The 22,815-nt window shown below is 35.8% G+C and overlaps 2 long non-coding RNA genes across 2 annotated transcripts; both read left to right on the top strand.

Moving 5' to 3' along the window:
• The first annotated feature begins 10,348 nt into the window (after positions 1-10,348).
• Positions 10,349-13,335, top strand: LOC144960532 (uncharacterized). The gene is made up of 3 exons (XR_013642868.1): positions 10,349-10,537; positions 11,447-11,625; positions 11,949-13,335. It is a non-coding gene; the product is annotated as an uncharacterized LOC144960532 (long non-coding RNA).
• A 2,428-nt stretch (positions 13,336-15,763) lies between these two features.
• On the top strand, positions 15,764-20,926 carry LOC144960278 (uncharacterized). The gene is made up of 2 exons (XR_013642820.1): positions 15,764-16,835; positions 19,364-20,926. It is a non-coding gene; the product is annotated as an uncharacterized LOC144960278 (long non-coding RNA).
• The last annotated feature ends 1,889 nt before the right edge of the window (positions 20,927-22,815 follow it).

The following is a 22,815-nucleotide window of genomic DNA, read 5'->3' as shown; positions in this document are numbered from 1 at the left end:
CCGACTTAATACCGTTTTGAGGCGAAGGGTCACATATGTAGTCTCTCGCACTATTATCACCGTGCACTGAATATAGCCTTCCACACCATTATCACTGTACAGTGAAAAAAGTCTCCTGCACTATTATCACCATACGCTGAAAATCGTCCACCAAAATATTACGGGTCGGTGACAAGTCTACCACTACCACACTATTATCACCGTAAGGTGAAAATCATCCACATAGATATTACTCGTACGGTGAAAAAAGTCTCCCACATTATTATCACCGTACGGTGAAAATTGTCCACCAAAATATTACGGGACGGTGAAAAAAGTCTCCCACACTATTATCACCGTACACTGAAAATCGTCCACCAAAATATTACGGGATGGTGAAAAAAGTCTCCCACACTATTATCACCGTACATTGAAAATCGTCCACCAAAATATTACGGGACGGTGAAAAAAGTCTCCCACACAATCATCACTGTACACTGAAAATCGTCCACCATAATATTACGGGACGGTGAAAAAAGTCTCCCACACAATCATCATCGTACGGTGAAAATCGTTCATCAAGATATTACCATACGGTGAAAATAACCTCCTACACACGGTCAGGCTATTATCACCGTACGGTGAAAATAGCATGACAGACTATTTTCACCGTACTGTGAAAATAGCGGCTTCCTATAATAATAGCACGCTACCCCAACCAAAAAAGAGTAAAAACAGAAGAGAGATTGCATGTCAAGTAATCAACCATCTAACTCGAACACAATTTATCTTTTAAGGGGAGACCTACCAAAATCTCCTAGCGCTAGCATTTCTTTCAATTTGTATTCTCACTCTCACCGTGGATCTTTTATCAATCATGTGTTTAATTATTCAATTTGTCATCATATAGAAGCATATTAAAAGGAAAAGGCTATTCGGACCCGAGTCTGAATTGCTTCCTGTGGCAATTCGGACCCCGAGTCTGAATTGCTTCCCGTGGCAATTCGGCCCCCCCCCCCCCTCCCCGAGTCTGAATTGCTTCCCGTGGCAATTCGGACCCCGAGTCTGAATTGCCTCCCATGGCAATTCAGACCCCGAGTCTGAATTGCCTCCCGTGGCAATTCGGACCCCGAGTCTGAATTGCCTCCCATGGCAATTCGGACCCCGAGTCTGAATTGCTTCCCATGGCAATTCGGACCCAGAGTCTGAATTGCTTCCCATGGCAATTCGGACCCAGAGTCTGAATTGCCTCCCATGGTAAAATCGGACCCCCGAGTCTGAATTGCTTCCCGTGACAATTCGGACTTGAGTCTAAACTAAATAGAACTCCGTTGCTAACCAGGGTCGAGTCTGAATAGTCTCCGATTGCTCTTCGATTCGGAATACTGCAATGCAATGCACCCGAATGATGAACTTATCATAATAGTATCATTAGTGAAATTCTCAGTTACTATTCCGTTTGCAGTTATAGAAACCATATTGGTCTTCCTAAACACACACACATGAGTATCTCTTTTAAAGGTATAGTCATATAGTCATCTTCGGGAGTTCTAAAACGTGACTTGCTCGCTCACTCGCCCTCCTACCGATTGACAACTGACAACTGAGAACAAGCAGCTTCCCCCCACCCTACCATGCTTCACTTTCGACCCAGCCTCCACTTCCGACACTTCCAGTGATTGCGCAGGCGCATATGGCAGGAGTCCGAATTGCCACGGGAAGCAATTCAGACTCGGGTCCGAATTGCCACTTCGTATTAAAAATCTCTAGAGCAAACCTTGATAGATTTGTGTAAGTTTAAAATTTCCTAATTTGATCATTGTTTTGATTCTCGGCCGCGATTTTGATTTGTGAAGTATTGAAAGGTAGTGCAAAGCAGTCCTAGCCTTTTTTTTTTTTTTATATTATTAGGTTTAGGTCGAGATCGGAGGATTTTTTTTCTATTAGTAGGATTAGTTTTAGGGCCATTCCACGTAAAGTGGACCAAGGGTGGGAACCACCCCTTTTGATTTTCCTCAAACTTGGCTCAATTGAAGATACTTATGAGACATGAACAAAACCAAAGCTTCAGTTCAGAATATGGATATTTGAATTTTTTACAACTTTTTGAAATTTTGTCTCAAAACGTGTCAAAATCAAATTTGCTTGTGGGTCCATTTTTGAGAGGCTATAACTTTTTTATTAATCAAGTTAACTCTCTCAGATTTAGTAATCCTGTACAACTTTTAGCATAGATTACAATTATTTAAAGGAAAATGAAAATATTTATCAACTTTTGGAGTTATCTGCCCTTGAATATGGCTCCCCATGCTGTTCGGCATAAAAATGAATTTCTTCAATATTTTTTTTCATGACTTTAATCTTTCATTTTTTGTCATTGATAATTTGTATCTCAATAAATAACATATGGTCCAACATAATATAGCAAAAAATGGGTCAGGTACTACAATGTTTCGAACAATAATGCATAGCGTAATGCGACATGCCCAAAATCGCAAATTTTTGTCAACTTCAAGGCTCAAAACGGTCAAAGATGTCGGCAGGGATTTTTTTCAAAATTTGATATATTGTGCAGATACACTATTTCTATAAGAACATGGAAGCTTTCCTTGTATTTTGAGGTGCTTCATGGTAAAAATCGCCAGCAAAGAACCTAAGTATATCAACTTTCAGTTACAAAGGGGTATAACTCAATAAATTATTTAAACCCCCAAAATCGACTTATATTACAATACACAGATAACAAACAAAGCTTAAAATGTTTGGCTTCTAACAAACTCTTAAAAGCTAATAAATTCAATGCTTTCAGTTTATCTATTTTTGAAAAAAGGGCGAAATAATGCATTAACAGTTCAATAATTGTAGACTACACACTCATTCATGAATGGAAAAAAAACTATCCAGCTCCTTTAGATTTATCATTTTGTGTGCTGGAGAGTTCTCCAGTTAAAAATAGCTTGTAAAAAAGAGATAAAATTAAAGAAGAAGAAAGGACTTTTTGCCGAACCTGACTCTAAAAGAGGTCAAAGAATAACAGATGAGATTAAAGGAAAGGTAATTGAATTTTTATAACAACAATGAATATTTGCGGCTGTATCCTGGAAAGAAAGACTGTGTTTCAGTCATAATTGATGGGGAAAAAACTAAAGTGCAAAAGCGTGTGATACTTGTTAATTTGAATGAACTGCATGTGCAACCTTTTAAAAAGTACCCTCAATAACTCAATGTAATATTGGTTTATCAAAATTCTGTGAACTCAGGCCCAAATGGTATATTACTGTAGGACCAAAAGGAATGCATTCAGCTTTTGTTCGTGAAATGCATCAAAATTCAAAACTAATCCTATTAGCTGTTCCTCTGGATAAATTTAACTAATCTGAATAATTACGTAAAATAGTGTGTAATATTGAAAATCCAGAATGTATAGTTCATCGTTGTGAAAAATGTCCTGGAACAGACAATCTGAAAGCATTTCTTAATAATCTCTTTTCTTAAAATGGTTTTGATCTCGGTGATCTTCTTACACTCAAGCAGTGGTGCATACTGGCAGAGCTACTTTATTAATACTGGAAGATAATGTTGAAAATATTACTGAAAGAATCTGCAAAACAATTCATGACCTTAGAGCACATTGTTTTATTGCACAGTCTCAAGCTGCATGTCTAAACCATGTGAAAGACACCATGAGTGATAATACCATAGCCATAGTTCTATTAGGTTTTGCTGAAAGTTATTCTTTTATCACTCGAGATACTGTCCAGGGGCGTCATTGAGACAATACACAATTGACACCTCATCCTTTTGAGGTATTACTGGGAGAATGGAAAATTAAATCATATTAGTATTTTTATAGCTAGTGACTATTTATACTTGACATTGCACCAGTGCACACATTTATGAGACAGACGGTGGGACATTTGAAGTCATCTCTCCCTAGCATAAAAATTTTCAAAATAATGTCATCATCATGAAGATATTGGATTGCATGCGGAATGCCACTTTTTTGCAACAATCCATGGGAAAATCACCTTGTGATGGAATTAGGAGACCTGTGAAACAGTTAGCACTTTGAACAAGTCTACAAGCTCTATATGACAACCAGATCTTATGCCCAAAACAACTTTGTGAATGGTGCTCTAGCGACATACATGGCATAAGATTTGCATATGAGACTTCTGAAGACGTGGAAGCTGATTCTATAACCCCACTCCATGTTTTGAATCAGCACAGAGAATTCTTGGAACACAGAGTCATCAGTGTTGTTTTAGACCAATATTTATTTAAAAACTATCTTTTAGTAGAATTTCTGTGGGTCATGGCACTAGCAATTCATGTCTTGATAGGAGTATGAGTAAGGATGTCAACAAAATTTCTTTTCGAGTAGGCATGTATGCTACAGCGATTTATGATCAGGAATGAAAGTGGAATATAGTAACTGTAGTTGACTTCTCTGAGGAAAAATTCTGATGTTCTAATCAACATAATGCATCTTGACAGTCACAACATCTATATTGGCCACAAAATGAAAGAAATGCTTTCAGATTGTCTGTTGCACATTTTTCACAACGACGAAGCATACATTCTGGATTTTCAATATTACACAGTTTTATTTAGTTCTTCAGATTAGTGAATTTATCCCTATGTACAGCTATATAGATATGATTAATTTTGAATTTTGATGCATTTCACAAACTGAATGCTTTCCTTATGGTCCCATAGTAATGCACAATCAGGTCTAAATTCACAGAATTTTGATAAACCAATATCATATTGAGGATAGGTACTTTTTTAAAACTTCAGCATTCAGTTCATTCAAATTAACAAGCATCACACGCTTTTGCACTTTAGTTTTTTCCCCATCAATTATGACTGAAACACAGTCTTTCTTTCCAGGATACAGCCGCAAATATTCATTGTTATAAAAATTCAATTATCTTTTCTTTAATCTCATCTGTTATTCTTTGACCTCTTTAAGAGTCAGGTTCGGCAAAAAGTCCTTTCTTCTTCTTTAATTTTATCTCTTTTTTACAAGCTATTTTTAACTGGAGAACTCGCCATCACACAAAATGATAAATCTAAAGGAGCTGGATAGTTTTTTTTACATTCATGAATGAGTGTGTAGTCTACAATTATTGAACTGTTAATGCATTATTTCGCCCTTTTTTCAAAAATAGATAAACTGAAAGCATTGAATTTATTAGCTTTTAAGAGTTTGTTAGAAGCCAAACATTTTAAGCTTTGTTTGTTATCTGTGTAGTGTAATATAAGTCGATTTTGGGGGTTTAAATAATTTATTGAGTTATGCCCCTTTGTAACTTAAAGTTGAGATACTTAAGTTCTTTGCAGGTGAATTTTACCATGAAGCACCTCAAAATACAAGGAAAACTTCCACGTGCTTATAAAAATAGTGTATCTGCACAATATATCAAATTTTGAAAAAAATCCCAGCCGACATCTTTGAACGTTTTGAGCCTTGAAGTTGACAAAAATTTGCGATTTTGGTGCATGTCGCATTACGCTATGCGTTATTGTTCGAAAAATTATAGTACCAGACCCACTTTTTTGCTATATTATGTTGGACCATATGTTATTTATTGAGATACAAATCATCAATGACCAAAAATGAAAGATTAAAGTCATGAAAAAAAATATTGAAAAAATTCATTTTTTTGCCGAAAAGCATGGGGAGCCATATTCAAGGGCAGATAACTCCAGAAGTTGATAAAAAGTTTCATTTTCCCTTAAATAATTGTCATCCATGCTAAAAGTTGTACAGGATTACCAAATTTGAGAGAGTTAACTTGATTAATAAAAATGTTATAGCTTCTCAAAAATGGACCCACAAGCAAATTTGATTTTGACACGTTTTGAGACAAAATTTCAAAAAATTGTAAAAAAGTCAAATATCCATATTCTGAACTGAAAACTTGGTGTTGTTCATGTCTCATAATTATCTTCAATTGAGCCAAGTTTTAGGAAAATCAAAAGGGGTGTGGTTCCCTATTTCCGAAAATTTGGTCCACTTGACATGGAATGGCCCTGTAGTAAAGGTGCTTGGGTGTTTGTTTTTCCTATAAGTATTAGGGTTAGTTAGTTAAAGGTACTAGGTTATCGTTATATTTTTTCTTAGGCTTTATCGAGGGAATATTTGAGTTGTTTCCCTTGGCATTAGGAGCTTTCTGAAGGACTCCCCTTTTTAGTTTTCATTCTTTTGTTCTTCAATTTTCTCTTAATTTCAAAAATTCGTTTACATTTTCATTCACCTTTCTGGAGGAGGGGCAGGGTGGTATTATTATTGCCATTGCTAAGCCAGTTTTAAAAAAAGAAAAAAGAAAGAATATGAATTTGAACTTGAACAGCAGCAAAACCAAACAAGTAATAAATAGAATTTTAAAAAAAATCAAACTCGCCTCTTCAACATGAGAAACAGTTCCATAAACGAAAATACGGTTTTACATTGTCATTAGGTTAGGAAGCCAAAATTGGCCAGGGACCAAGATTTTGATCTCCCTCCTAGTCTCCTCTCCTAATAAAAACAATTTTTAGAAATTCATGCTCAGAAACGGAACAAAAGGCCAAACAAAAAGGGGAAAAGTGAAAAGAATAGACTCGCACCAAAAAAAAAAAAGTGGCGGAACCAGGATTCGAACCCACACCGTAAATTCTGGTAAAACTTCCAGGGCAGACGACTAAACCATTCGGCCATGACACCCACTTCGATGTCGACGCATATTGTGTATATGTAGTAACAACTGATTTAATGTTGGTTAATTTTATGTTTTTATAGATATTTTATTATGGAGCTACTATTCTCACCTCCGGGATGAGAATAAAAAATCGATCGAGCTCTCACCCCCGGGATGAGAGTAGAAGTCCTCGACACTTCTCGCTATTCTCACCCCTGTTAACCAACAAGTAGGGGGGGTAGGTAGCCTAGCCTAGCCGCCACCCCTTCTCGCTATTCTCATCCCGTATTACTATTACTAACCAACAGCCAGATATAAATTGAGACAGGGGAGAGAAAAAAAGAGAGAGAGAGAGGGGGGGGGGAATTCGAAATAGAATGTGGAGGAGAAAGAGAAGAAGAAAATACCAACAAATTAAAATAGAGAAAGATGGGAGATGGGGAGAGGGCGAGAGAGATATGAAATATTGAGTGGACGAGATGAAATATTGAGTGGACGAGAGAAAGGAAATACAAACAGACGCGGTTTTCTTTTTTGTTTTTTTACGCTAACATCCTCCAACTCCAATAATAGAAAAAAAGGAAAAAAGCATCGTTCCTAGGGGTGGAGGCGACAGATTTGAATACGCTAAGACTAAGGAGGATGAAAAGTCCTCCGACTTAATTATTTTACCGTCAGCTTAAACTTACTCTTCATCTTGATGCCATTGACCATGTTCCTTTCACGTTTCAGTTTTGCATGCAACTCCACTAGTGTTGGGTAATTTGATCGCTTTTACCCGATCGACGATCGAGCGCCAAACGATTCAGCGCTCGATCTCAATGCCGGAAGGGCGAATTAGTAAAACGATCGCCGGGTTGTGAGCTTGAGACGAGCTTCAGGCGATCTTGACACGTGAGACGAGCTTGAGACGATCAGGATCCGAGCGAGCGGAGGGGTTACGAGTGTTTCGAATCATTTCAAACAATCACAGTTTGCCATCCGATACCAATCGCCAACGTTTGCACACAGTAGTCTGTGGTTCTTCCACAGCCCTCACTCCTTGACAGATGTTAGTGTGTCTGGGTGGCAGGGAAATTCGTATATGTGAATCACGCGTGTGTGACAAGACTTCATTAATAACAATAATAATAAATGGCATTTATATAGTGCTTTACCCCGTCACAGGCTCTAAGCGCTTTACAGTGATATAAAACAAAACATATTACAGTGAGACAAGTGTGAAGGAAACATGATACGAATTCAATTTAATAACAACAAAATATGAAAATAATATTGCAACATTATGACGTAAAAAGATAAAACTTTAAGCGAGATTTGAACGTTGTCAACGAATCCGAGCATCTCACGTGTGACGGAAGAGAGTTCCAAAAATGGGGGGCCGAAAATTGAAAAGACTGTTCACCTATTTTACGCAATGGCTTAGGTTTGACAAGGATTGATTGGTCATTGCTTGGCCTCAAGTTTCTATTGGGGACATAATTAGAAGGTCTTTAATATAGGAGGGACTGTTCGTGCTCAGGGATTTGTAGACAACAGTACAAATCTTATAGGCAACTCTTTTTTCAACAGGAAGCCAATGTAACTCACGGAGAAGAAGAGTTGCTGACGGGTATTTTTTGTTATTGCGTACAATGAGCCTGGCTGCGTTATTTTGAGCAACCTGAAGTTTGCTAATTTTGTCATTAGCTAAATTCGCCCAAAGGGAGTTACAATAGTCCAATTTAGATAAAACCAGGGAATTAATTAAAAGTTCTGTTATATGCTTCGCTATTAAATTACGAATTTTGCTTATTTTTTTCATTTCTATGTACATAGATTGTATGGTGTTATTCACGTGGCTTGTCATGGAAAGATCTTTATCAATGATGACGCCAAGGTTTTTGCTTTATTTGAAAATTCTTTTGTGCTATTTCCGAGAGTAATAGGTGGTTTATTTGCCTGTTCATCATCATCATCATCATCATCATCATCATCATCATCATCATCATCATCATTAAACCTACTAAAATTTGACTATCACACACACACACACACACACACACACACACACACACACAGACACTAAGGCTATTTCTATGACACAAACGCATCCATCTATCAATGAACACTCCTACAGTAGTGCGGCTATGTGGTCTAGTCATGACGTAACTATAGTACCCTAGTCGGCCATGGGTCTAGTGCATTATAATGGTCTAGTGGTATGACACCCGCTTTCGGATCGGAAAGTCCGGGGTTTTAGCCTCGCTCTCGGTGCATAGTTGAGTCTTTGGACAAGGCTCTTTACTCACATTCTCTCACCATACCCAGGTGTAAAATGAGTACCTGGCCGTTAACAGCGTTGTCTTTGTCTGAAAAAATTGTAATATCGCCTAACAGGCGGCATGTCCCGTCCTACATATTAAATGTTGCTGTTGACCAGGGACCCCTTGTAAAGCGCTTTGATCACATATAGTGGATATTGTAAAGCTCCATTTTTTAAAGTAAAACATTAGCTTTGAATATGGAATGTTTCAATTTTAGATGCCTGTGTATTCTTTATTAGTTCCCATCATCATCATTATCATCATGATCATCATCATCATCATCATCATCATCATCATCATCATCATCATCAGGTGCAGCGGTACGGTCTTTGGTTGGCACCCGAAAGGTACCGAGTTCGATCACCCGCCGCTGAGTGGTCTTGAGCAAGTCACCTTGCCCTAACTAAATTTGCGGCGCTCCACTGCGGCTGTCGCTTGGGTTATTCCAGTCTTCCCTTAGAATAGACCCGAAAGACGAATCTTCCCTATGGGATGAATAAAGGGAATTATGTTTAATGTATTTATCATCACCAGCATGTCAGCGGGATCATCATCATCACCACCACCCTAATAATAATGGATAAAATAAATATCAACACATTTCAATGTTATAATCAATCTAAAATCAATCAGTACTCCTAAAAGACCCCTTTGATTTCTTTGTCTAATTCGTTCCATCCTTTTGGAGTCCCGACAAAGAAAGATTTTCAGCTAACTATAGTTTATATATGGGAACATTAATCAGTCGTTTATATTGGAATCGGAGTTGTCTAGCAGGTGTATTAGTTCAAAGCGCATTTCCAAGGATTTACCATGCTCAATGAACTTCACAATATTTAATTTAATTTATTCCTCCGGCACGCTATATCGACCATACATCCATTTCGTACAGTAGGTACCGATCGCTGTTTGGAGTCTTTTTGTATTAAGGGGGGACCTGTAGTCATTTTTGGTTGAAAAAATTTTTTCGGCCAAATTGGGCTAGTCCACTTTTCAGGTAGTTTAATTATTCTAGAATCCTAAAATATAAAGAAAATTTCATATTTTCAATTAAAAACGTGTTTTTGATGCAGTTTTATAACGTAGGTATCCACGTTTTATTTTCTAAAGTTCTATATTGTCAAATGTTTGGGTCTTGACAACAGCTATTCAAAGCCTATCCACCCGGTCATGGCGCATATCGATGGAAAGCTTAGCCATTTCTCTTTTTCAATCTGGCAACATCGACATCATGATTATAAACATGAATTATCACAAGGTCAAATAGTGAATACCATTTATACAATGTCACGAGCTCTCATTGGTTGATTTGAGAGGTCAGGTCACGGTGCGTCTAAATTTAGTAACAAAACATGATTCCGATATAAATTTATCCTCGAACGTGGCAATAGTGACCCACAATGCACCACGATAGCGTCAATGGCCGCTCCCTGACTGTCCCTGCCTTTGTTTACAATATTATGAATTCATTCGCTTTTGGACCTCACTCATCGCATTACAAGTTGATTTTGATGAACTTTGGTAATTCTTCACTCTATTCAAGTCACAGAATACTCAGTTTACAAGGTAAGCATAAGAAATACACCACATTTTAATGTATTGCTTATTTTTATAACTAAACATGCCTTGTGAGATTGTGTGTTTGTTCGACTGTGCATCAGCTGAAACACTCGTTGTTATCGCAAGTTAACTTTATTTTATGAAAAATAACAGGGCCAAACAATAATAAAATACTACTCCCCCCCCCCTCCCCAAACAAAATCAGCCCTCCATGTCAGGCGATAAAACCTAGACCTGATCAGATGTTTCAAGGTTCGATTCCCAGTCAATATGTTTCCAAATTTGTCAAGATCAAGGCTGTCAAGAGGGTTCGTGAAGTTCGTGCGACTCACATGAAGAAAAGACATTCTCAGTCTCAGTCTCAGGACCCTTTTAAAAAAAAATAATTTTCATTCAGTTATTGTAATTATCTTTATTTTGGCTGATACTGCATACATCGTCCACACTTTTCAATTTTTTTTCTTTGGAGGGGGGGGGGGGGGGGGATTTATATCGGAAAATTGGGTTTGGAATGTTATGTTCGAGAGATAGTGATAGAGAGGGAGAGAAAGAGAGAGTAAATATCTATGATAGATAATGATAAGGTCTGTAGTGGTAGCAGTTTTAGTAGTGTTTGAAATGTCTAGGATAATGATAATGACAATCTTAGATAATTTTTTTTTCCAAATTATTTTATTATTATTATTATTATTATATTATTATTATTATTATTATTATATTATTATATTATTATTATTATATTATTATTATTATTATTATTATTATTATTATTATTATTATTATTTTTATTATTATTATTATTATTATTATTATTATTATTATTGTTGTTGTTGTTTTAGACTTTAGCAATGGCATTGGCATATGTGCCATTTTCACTGCAGTGAATTTAATTTAATTTTTTGTTTTCATCGACAGCTAACATGAAAGAATTCAGTTGACTGCACTGGTGTCCTGACAATAAATAAAGATGCTGGCTCAAGGGCTATTCTGGAAAGGTGTGTTGAGGCCCTCCTGTGGCAAACTGATCAACCAGCAAACCATCATCTGGGCCAGCACAGCAGAGTGTCTGCATGTACTTTTTGACTTTGACACTGGTTAGTAATGTTTCCAAATCTCCATAGCGCCTTTACATTTTTGATTAATGATCAATAAAGTAAATACTCATTTTTCTAAATGAAATGATAAAACATCATTTGAAATGAATTACTATTGAATATATTAACTTAATAACAGAAAATTGTTTGTCGCCAAGAGTTCTGTTCTGTGGATGTAAAAACAATGAAATTTCAACTGTGTTGGTGTGAATGATGACCATTTTCTTTATTGGTCTTTCTTTGACAGATGCATTTTATGTCAATGACTTATAATGTATTTCCAAAAATTGATAATGAAATATCTCTTTTTTTTTACCAACTAGAGCAAGATCAACCCTCTTTGTGGAACTACGGTACTAAAAAAGCGGTGGCAAACAAGTGGTGTTGATTTTTCCTGCATTGAGGCGAAAGGAATTTATTTCCAAGGGGTTTAGGAAAGCAAATTGCTTTTTATTCTGAGTTATATCTATTTGCATCATTTAGCTGTTTTATTGTCTAAAATAGAATTGATTTTGCAGTTAAAATTGACTAGATATCTAATTTTATATGACTTGTCTCTCAAGCAGCATTGAAAAATGAGGGTAGCGCGCCATATCATATTTTACGAAATCATATTTCGAGACTTTTTAATATATCTAGAAATCTCTTTATAATCTATTGTATACAGTAAATAATTAGTTTTTGTGATTACAATAATGAATTCATAAGATATAAATCATATTTGACCTCAAAATTATTTTATCTCTGAATACGGAAAAAATTGAATTTTATAGTTTTTTGTTTTTTTTAGGGGTATGCGTTAGCGAATCGATTATAAATTTTTTAGACTTAGATTAAATTATAAAGTTTTCTTGTTTTCTTGTCCTATAATGGTCATATTTTGAAAGTTTGATGGATCATTTCTTTTACTTGCCTGCAAAATCAGTCTCCATGTCAAATTATTAAAAAAGTTTGCGCTTTCTCAAATTTCCGATTTATGTCATTTTCTGATTTTCTAGCAATCCTATCTTAGCCATTTTCCTTTAGATCATCTTCAAATTTATTCAGAATCTTTTCTATGATGTCTTTTACATCATGATGGAAGTTTTTGGGGGTAAATTAATATTTAGCAATTTTATAAATTTTTTAATTCATTTTTTTCTGTCGATACGCGCCAAATTTTCAGTCAAAATCAAACAAAAATTCTAAAAATTTTATTTTCCAGACGATTGATAAATTCTTCCATCACGATATAGCTATTTATGTGAGAAACATTGTGTTTAAATTTGAAAGAAATTTATATGCTAGTTTTTGGTGCATCTATGTTAGAAATTTTAGGGTTTTACGTCAAATTTTAGCCTATAATGCCCCTTAAAAATTTTATTTAAAAAATTCTGAGTTTTTTTTGGGTGTTTAACATCAAATTATACATCATATTCTTAGTTTATGAGATTTAATTGATGAATTTTATAAATATAAAGCATATTTGATCGCTAAATTAATTTTTTTGTAAAAAACTGATATCGTTCAATTTTTCCGCAAATTTTTTCTTAGGGGTATGGGTTAGCGAATCGATCATAATTTTTTCAGAATTTGATAAATGTACAAAATTTAACTGTTTTCTTGTTGTATATTGAATATACTTTGAAATTTTGATGGATGTTTTCCTTTGCTTGTCTGCAAAATTAACTTTATTATCAAATTAAAGACAAATTTTGCGTTTTCTCAAAACTCCATTTTGCGTCATTTTCTGATTTTCTAACATTCATATCTGGATTATTTTCCATCAGATTGTCTTCAAATTTGGTCAGAATCTTTCTTATAATGTGTTTTGTACCATGACGTAGGGGTTTTGGGGTAAACTAAAATTGAGCAGTTTTATGAATTTTTAAATCGAATTTTTAATGTAATTCCGCGCCAAATTTTCAGCCGAAATCGAAAAAAAATTCTTAAAAATATATTTTCAAGACTATTGCTAAACCTTTACGTCATGGTATAGCTCTTGTTGTAAGAAACATTGTGTGTAAATTTGGAAGAGATCTATTTGTTGGTTTTGGCTGCATTACTGTAAGAAATTTTGGGATTTTTGGTCTATTTTTAGCCTATTTTTTCTCACTATGTCTAAAAAAAATTTTTTTTTTTGGCTTTTTTTGGTGTTAATCATCAAATTAGACCTCCTACCACCTTAAAATAACAAGGGAATAGCAATATTAGCATTACAATCAAAAATGGATTTTTGACTACAGGTCCCCCCTTAAAGCTCTTTACAATACCCGTCATTGCTTATAAGATAAAAATACATTCACACCAGAGTCAAGTGCCTTACACACGGACCTAACGTCTGGATCACAATTTTCAACAATCACTGTCACTCATCCGGCCATTGACAAGGCTTGATTTTGTGACAAGAGACACCGTACACTGAGCGACCGAACAAATAATCACCATCTGCGCCATCGTCATCATCATCATCATCATCATCATCATCATCATCATCATTATCATCATCCTCATCCCAGCCGTAACAGCCAGCAATACCACAATCATCATCTTTGGGTCCGGTCCATCCGTGTGGGGGTGGGGGTGGAACCTGCTAAAGTATTTCATTTTTTAAACAGAAACACGATATTCATCATCATCATCATCAACGTCATCCATTGTCGTCGGCATCGTTATCATCGAGTCCGGGCAATCCGTGTGTGTCTCGGGTGGAACCTGCTAAATATTATTATTATCTACCTACCTAATAAAAACACACCATTCTTGTTCATTTAATTTTCAAATAATGAAAGGCACGAGCTTTTCCCGCACACACAAGAGGCGATGACGATCAGTGACAAATGGGATGTGGGGGCGGCCGACAACTTTTGGCGCGACATAAATATGAAATATCGGGGGGGATCTCAACCCTTCACCATCAACAACTGTTTGATGGCGTTTGTGTGTGTGTGTGTGTGTGTGTGTGTGCGTGTGTGATGCGACGAACGATCATAATCAAGTAGCAATGACTATGAAAAATGTTTTTTTTTCCTCTCTTTTTGAGAAAAAATTTTGTCTAAAATCAAAGCCCTATTTCCACTGAGTAAAAATGTTTTTGAATTTTGAAAATCCATTCATAAATAAACAAGTTATGCAGTTTCAAAGGTGTCATTTATTTGGATGTCCCGCAAAGAGGAAAAAAAACGCGAAAATATGGGACGCTTTTTCGGCATTTTTTTCGACCTTTGGTTGTGTCTTGCGTAATAAATAGATTAAAATATTGAAACTTGAAGAGCAAATTAGGATGGTGTTTTGTAGAATACGGGAAAAGTACTCGTCATATTCATATGAAATTTTACAACCAAAAAGAAGAAATGTTCATGTATTACCTTGTCAGCGACAAAACCTCCACGCCCAGTAGTTTTAGAAATATTTTACTCCAAAGAATAAAAATCTATTTTTAACGGTCTTCTGGTAATCGCGCGAGTTTTGTCGCTTGACATAATCTAAAATGACATTTTCTCTAACTGTGTGCCAACTTTCAGTCATATTCATCGATAAACAGCGTCGTAATTAATTTTTTTAAATAGCATATACGAAACGGCTTCGTCCCATATTTTGACGCGAATTCGGGCACTTCGTGAACGAAAAAGAGGCCCAAAGATTTGTGCGGGATAGTCATTGCTAAATCAAGGCTGCCAGACAGCCAGATTTCTTCTTGCCCAAGTAGTCAAATAGACCCCAAATAGCCAAGCACCACAAGCATTCTGACTCCCTTGAAAAACTCATTGGTTTTGATTAACAATACAATCCACTACAGTTGGATAGACTTATCTTTTCATTTTTTTTTTAAATAAAAGATTTTTTTTTTAAAATGAATAATACTAGCAAAAGCGTTTTTTAGTAACCAATTTGAACTTGGCCATCTGGCAGCTCCCATCATAACCAGCTGCAGTCAAGCCAGCCACAGACATAAGAGAGGGAGGGGTCTGTGAAGTTTCCTGTAGCAAACGAGATGCTCGTGTTTTTTTGTTTTTTTCAAACGAATCACTGCTCGATGACGTCACTGACTCGAAACCCGCTCGATTTTAGAGGACTTGATCGAAAACCCGCTCGATTTGATCGTTTCAAGCTCGACATAGGCTAGTTTTGGCGGGTATTGAGAAAAATTTATATCGATACCAATTGTACTCCAGACAGTAGTCAATATAGAACAGTAAAGTTTGCTGCCCCAAACGTAAACAATAACAAGTTGCTAGTGATTTCCGTTAGGGACCGGAATAATTTACGCACAATATAGGTCTCCCAATTTTGTAGTTTGAGTTGTAGGCAATACACTTTCAGTATTGAAAATATGTTTACATAAAATCTAACAGTTGCAGAAATAATAATATAAGACTAAATTATTATGAAAATCAGGCTCCGAATAATTCTCGTTTTGTTCATACCAGCGCAATAATTTGCTCTGGTCTAAAAATAGATAGACGTAACTTTTGATAAATTTTACCTTTTGTTCCATAAAATATCCATATCTAGACATTATTTGATGCATGATCGAGTATTTATGAATATGTGTTTCTTTTGCCACCTAACAGCCAAATTTTAAAGGTTATTTTCTTTCTATTATTTACATTGGAACGTGAGCTGTCAAGACAGGAACATGTGGTTTGCCATGTGCTTCTCGACATTTGTTTACGTTTGGGGCAGCAAACTTTACTGTTCTATAGAACAGTAAAGTTGGTGCAATAAAATAAACAACATCACGTGACCATTTTAGAAGCACGTGGCAAAACACATGTTCCTGGCTTTGACAGCTCACCTTCCAATGTAAATTATAGAAAAAAATAACCATTAAAAAATGTCTGTTAGGTGTCAAAAGAAACACATATTCATAAATACTCGATCACGCGTCAAATAATATCTAAATATTGATTTTTTATTAAACAAATGGTAAAATTTATCAAAAATTACTGTCTGTCTATTTTTAGACCACGGTCAAGATTATTCACCAAAATCAATGCGCTTGTGTGAACAAAACAAGAACTATTTGAAATCTGGTTTTCGGAATAATTTAGCCATATACAAAGAATTCAACTAAATAACAATTTTATTTGTACGTGTTTGTTTTTAACTGAATGTGTATTATCTACAATTTGAACGACAAAAACGGGAGACCTGTTTTGTGCGCAACGTTGTCCGGCTGCTAAAGTTCCTAATCCCCAGCAAAGAATGGCAGTCCAACTCATGCAAAGGTAAGATTCCAATTTCAGTGTTTGAGTTTGAGTTTGTAATTTGTATCGATTGGTTTTGAGAGCAGGAAACGATTTAGTTCAATGTTAATCCATAATAGCGTTCGGGTATTTAACTTTGGATGTCCCACCGGCATAATTTTAGAATGCGTTGTTTATTTGTTTTCATTTCACTTCGCAATTGACTGTCACTGTCAGTGTCAGTCATTACAGTACAGCTTCACTCGCTGATTCTCACTTACAGAGTTTACATTTCCTTCACCTATGTCTGCTTCATGCTCATTCAGTGAGTGATTCGAATACTGTGTGAGAGAAAACACTTTTCGTAATTTATGACATCTTATGGGTAACGTTTACAGTCTAGAACGTGTGTCAGTCATAACTTGACCGAAAAAGAAAACAGAAAGGAACAAAAAAAAAAAAAAAAAAGCAGACACCCCCCCTCCTCAGCAGGTCGAATCTCAACAAAAGTTGTATTTTTTAAATCCTCATCTTTCGTGGTGCGAAGCTTTCATCGCTTGTCATATTTTATTGACTCTCGCTCTTTCCTAACCTGATAATAGATTTCGAAACAATCTTTAGGTCTTCATTCTCTCATTATCTGTTCATGACTGGAACTGGAAAAGGAACAAGACAAAGGCAAAGGGTCTCTGCCATCGATTTTCAATATCTTGTGTTGTTTGAGTTTGAGGGATTTAAGTTGGTAGCCGTTTTTGCCACATAAGACTTTTTGTTATTGTTTTTGCTGAGAGTCGATGGGAGAAGGAATGGCAGAGAGGGAGGAAGGGGTGGTGAAAAAATGAGAATGTCTGGGAAAAGAAAATGTCCCACTCAACCCCTTATCGCATCTTTGATATTTGGCAGGTGTCAAACTACATGTATGACGTTTTGGATCTTCCAAGCCTATTCGCCTTATTTGGTCGGTAGCTGTGTGAAAGAAAACATATTTTATTGTAAAATGCAGGGAGTGCGGTCTGATATTTTCGTCATCGCTATGATTATTCCCAGACAGGGTCTGCCAATAACGAAAATTGGTTATTCCCAGACAGATAGAGGGAAAAAAACCCCAATATTTTTGTATTAAAAAGAAAACAAACAATTTTAAGAAATTCATGCTCAGAAACGGAACAAGGCCAAACAAAAAAGGAGAAAAGAATAGACTCGCTCAAAAAAAAAAAGAAACAAAAAGGGGGGGGGGGGGGGGGGGGGGGGGGGGAGGAAAGCGATTGAATTCGAATCTGTGCAGCTAAAATGAGCAACGAGTTTCCCTTGGCTCAAGAGAAGTGAAAATGAAAAAACTGTGCTTAAGTTTTTGTATGAGTGTTGGGGGGGGGGGGGGGGGGGGGGTCGTTGGGGGTTTTGTTACAGTTTTATACACATCCCTGTTAGTTCAATCAATTTTGTGGGTAATGATCAAGAGGGGCCTGGTCCTACAACTCTTTACGGATTTACCTTGGATTGAAATGAAAACTAAACCTCTCTGATTACTTTAGATTACCTAATTTTATTTCATACGTTTTTTTATGAAGAAGAAGCTTTTTAGGATTTTGTAATTCATAGGAATCACCATGATATGTGAAATGATGTCTTATCTAAATTTTGCCTCAGGAATAATAAGCTAACAATTTTGAAAAGCTCTCTCTGTTGATCGAATTATCAAAAATTTTATTTGTGATCAGATATTTTATTTGACTTTAAAGTGAAATCTAGAGGCATTAAAATATATTCAATGTTTATTAGACTTTTCTTATGTGATCAGAAAGTTAAATACAGGAAATATTGATCAAATGAGTTCACCGGAAGGTAAATAAAAGCCCATTTTTTAAAAAGCTAATCGACATTGGTTATGTAATCTTGCCTTCATGATCATAAACCTCTGATAAAATTAGACCTGACCCAACGGTTTTAACAACCTTGTGGTATCTGAGTTCCAGGTCCATTATGTTTTCTAATGTTTTTATTGAATATAAGCAAACCATTAAGAAATAGGTCATGTCTATATATTCAACATTGAATGATATTTCTTCTTACATTGAAATAAGTGGTTCTTTAGAGTAATAAGGCTCATGGAACTGGAGTTTTTCCTGTTTCTGTAACATGAAGCAACAGACCTTAAATAGTGCTTGATAACTTTCTTAAAAAATAAATGGTATTTCATTTTACTTTGAAATAATTGGTCCTTTAGAGTCATAAGGCTCATGGAACTGGAGTTTTTCCTGTAACATGAAGCGACAGACTGTAACAAGTGCTTGCTGAAATCTGAATAAGTTGCACATTTACATTTTACTTGTAGAGTTAGATCCAGTTATTCATTCAAACATTGGTATCTTAATTTCGAATTGTCATTTAATTAATACATATAAAGTTAAATAAATCCAATGATAATAATTGATAAAATAAGGTTATTATAACTTTTATTCATTGTTTGGTCCATATGAATTTTACTTTATGATTTTGTGTGAGATGATATTGCTTTTTATGGGACCATGGGAAAATGGTTTAGAATGCCATGCTTATCTTTTTTTTTTCAGATCTAAATAGCATTACAACAAGAATGAGTCTCTGCATTCCTTTAATTGTTCTGGAAGCATTGGCCTGCCTATACCATGGGAATTAATCAATTTATATTCAGGAAGAAGTATCATAATTATTATTATTATCATCATCATCATCATCATTGAGTCTTATCCTTCAAGATTATCAAAATGGCTTTCATGTTACTGTATCTTATAGAATTCCTCATATATCATTATGGACCCTTCTTTGTTTTGTTTTTTTAATTGGAATTAATGTTTTTCTTCTATATTCTATATTCTTCATAAAACCTCTCAGCTTTATTGACCTAATCTAGAGACTAGAGAGCAGTGATTAAGAGAACAGGACCATATTTTGCTTTCGAGCGTTTCTTAATTTTAAAAGCAGCTTACTGTAGTTTGTAAAGATTTTTTAAAACTTTTTTCTAATGACAGTGTCTAATACACGTTAAAACCAATGCATATCTATCCCTATGTAATTTTTAGCAGTGATCTCTCCATTTTAATGGTATTGGCTCCTGTTTATTTATAAAAATGCCCTGTGAGCTTGTTATACACTTGAAAGAAACATTTACATAGGGAAGTCAAGAAGAATATAGCAAAAGAAACCTGCTTCCTTGGTTATGAATAAGAAATTTAAAAAGAAATAGGCAATGACCTCTTTATCTTGTCTACCATTTAACTTTATAATTATTTTTTAAAGTTTATTATATCCTTTTCTATATTTATAATTTAATTTATCAGCAAGATAAGAGTACTGATGAAACCATCTATGTAGCTGATTTGTAATGGTAGTAGAATTTGATAGATGGGACCATGTGATGTTGCAGAACATATTTTTAAAAATTGTATTGCATTGTTTCATTTATCAGCAACATCATATTAAATAATGCAGTGGCTTAATCACAAACTTTCTGCACTTCATATGCAAGACAGTGATGCTTTTGTGCTACATTTCTCGAAATATTCACAAAGTTTCTGTATTTTGTAAATAAGACCATGGCGCTTTTGTCTTAACTGGTTAGTCGCAAATTCTGCCGTTGTATTCCATTTCTCGAATAAAATTCTTTTCTATTTATTCTATTTATTTGCAAAATTTCTGCACTTTATAAACAAGAACATGATGCTTATGACTGGACAGGTTAATCGCAAATTCTTCCTTTGTGTTCCATTTCTCGAATCAAATTATATTAAATTCTATTAAATAATCATTTTAATGGCAAACTTTCTGCACTTGATAATTATATGCAAGACCATAATACTAAAGTCTACACAGGTTAATCGCATGTTCTGCCTAAGAAGTGCATTTCTTGAATCAGAACCTTTTTTAACCAAAGCTTTTGCTGAGGCTCTTACATCACAGATTTTTAAAAATGGAACTACACAGTTTCAGTAATAATTATCAATTTTTTTCTTTTTTTTTTTTCTTTCTCTTTCACAGGATGAGAATACAAGCATACCTTTAATGGAGAAACATCATATCTATATTTTTTTTAATGATTTCAGTGTGAATAACATGAATATGAATGAAATGACAATAAATATGATATAAATTTATAATCTGTTTTTAATTTATTTGGATTTCACAAGTTGTGTTATGGCACTCAGATACAGCAGGACGGGTGAGACTGAGAACCAATCCTCACAATAGCACTAGAGGTCTTGTATATGCAAGATGTGATTTCCATTGATACAGTTTAAAGACTGTCCTGTTTTTATTCATTCTGGTGAACGCTGTAGGGTTGGTTTTTTTTTTGTTTCTTGTTTTAAAAAAGATTTTTTTCTTTCAATCTAAGTCTAAGACTTGATTGAATTCTGACTCAATGCAAATCAACTTTGTTCCAACTCCTCAACTTCAAATTACAATGAACTTGTGCGCCCTTCCTTCTCTGTTAACCTACAGGTTATTGGATATGTAACTTTAATACATATATGTACGTCTACCACAATGATAAACTAGCAATTTATCTAAATATCTTGCAATCGTCTTTTGTAATAACTTTTCATTCTGGGTTACACATAAAAGTTAGCACTGCCGGGTTACAAAAGTACTTTGATGTTAAAAAGATCAGCATCCTGTCATCTTACTTATATATTGGCAGGTGTAAGACTTATTCATTTTGCAAGTCATCATCGTCACAGTTTCGCACCAACACCGAACCCACTCCACAGCATCTGGGGAGCAGACTCTTGGGTCATGGTCAGTGCAGCTGAGCGCATCCTGGCATTCTCTAAGGATGTCTGCTCTAGGCACCCACATGTACACAAGCTACTCTCAGCCAGCCCCCACTTTTTCATGCTTCCAGTTGTTCTCACAAGTTTTGCCTGTGCTCTGTTCAGTGTTACCAATTCATTCCTGGGGAGCTCAGTTCCGTAGGACAGTTCTTCTCTCAGATCTCCAACAGCTTCATTTGCATGATTGTTCCACTCTCTCAACGTGGAACGCCTGTATACAGCTGCATGGTCAGGGTTGATGCTTTCTTCCATCGTGAAGCTCTTTCTCGACTTCAGTCTACTTGTCATTGGGCTGTGCCTTGGATCCATTTTCTATTCATATTTCTGGGCTTTGGAATCAGTGGCTCTTTGAATGTAGGGAGGTGCAATGCCAGCCAGCCGATGGAGGACTGGAACTGCAGTCGGTTTCAAGTTACTCTAATGATCCGGCAGGTGTTATTTTGACATGGCAGGATCTTACTCAGACTGGTGAGACCTATTCGGCTGATGAATAGCAGAGGGCTACTATGGTTGTCCTGACTGTTTTCGGATCTGCTCCCCATGGCGTGTAAGTTTTTGCCTCTTTTCTTAGGAAGTTGTTTCTTGTGGCCACCTTTGCTTTTGTTTTCTTTGTGTTCTGAGAAAAGGACATTGTGCGGTCTACGGTAACACCGAAGTACATGGGAAATGTGTTTTTATCCAATATGTTCCCATTCCAGATGTTCAGTTTCCTGTTTTCTTTAGGCTTGGCGGTTCTTTAAATGGAAAGCACACACTTGAGTTTTTCCTGGGTTGGCAAGTGAGTTCTTTAAATGTGGCCTCAGAGAGTGGCTCCAGGACATCCGTTAGTCTCTCCTCAATGGTCTTGAAATCAGAGGCCTGGGACACAAGACACAGATCATATAGAAACCCCTGATGTTCTCAAAATGAGGTTGGTCGTTGGTATAAACGTTGAAAAGGATATGTGCAAGTACCGATCCTTGAGGGAGTCCGTTCTTTTGTGATCTGCTTTTCTTCCCATCCATTTCCACAAAAAAGTGACGGTTTGACATAAGGAATTTTATTATTGCAACTATTTTTGTGTTACGAGTTACCCTTGCAACCTTTAGGAGCAGTTTCCTATGATTTACTGTGTCATAGGCAGCTGCCAGGTCCACGAACACAGTTCATATAATTTGTTTGTTCTCGTAGAGATGACTGATCCTACCTCAATGGCGATAGGTCTGTATACTGAT

This window comes from Berghia stephanieae, chromosome 15 (assembly GCF_034508935.2).
Source record: "Berghia stephanieae isolate SIO BIC M18660-M18661 chromosome 15, UCSD_Bste_1.3, whole genome shotgun sequence".
NCBI lineage: Eukaryota > Metazoa > Mollusca > Gastropoda > Nudibranchia > Aeolidiidae > Berghia > Berghia stephanieae.
The sequence above is the reverse complement of the archived record's forward strand: the minus strand, read 5'-3'. Positions and strand labels throughout refer to the sequence as shown.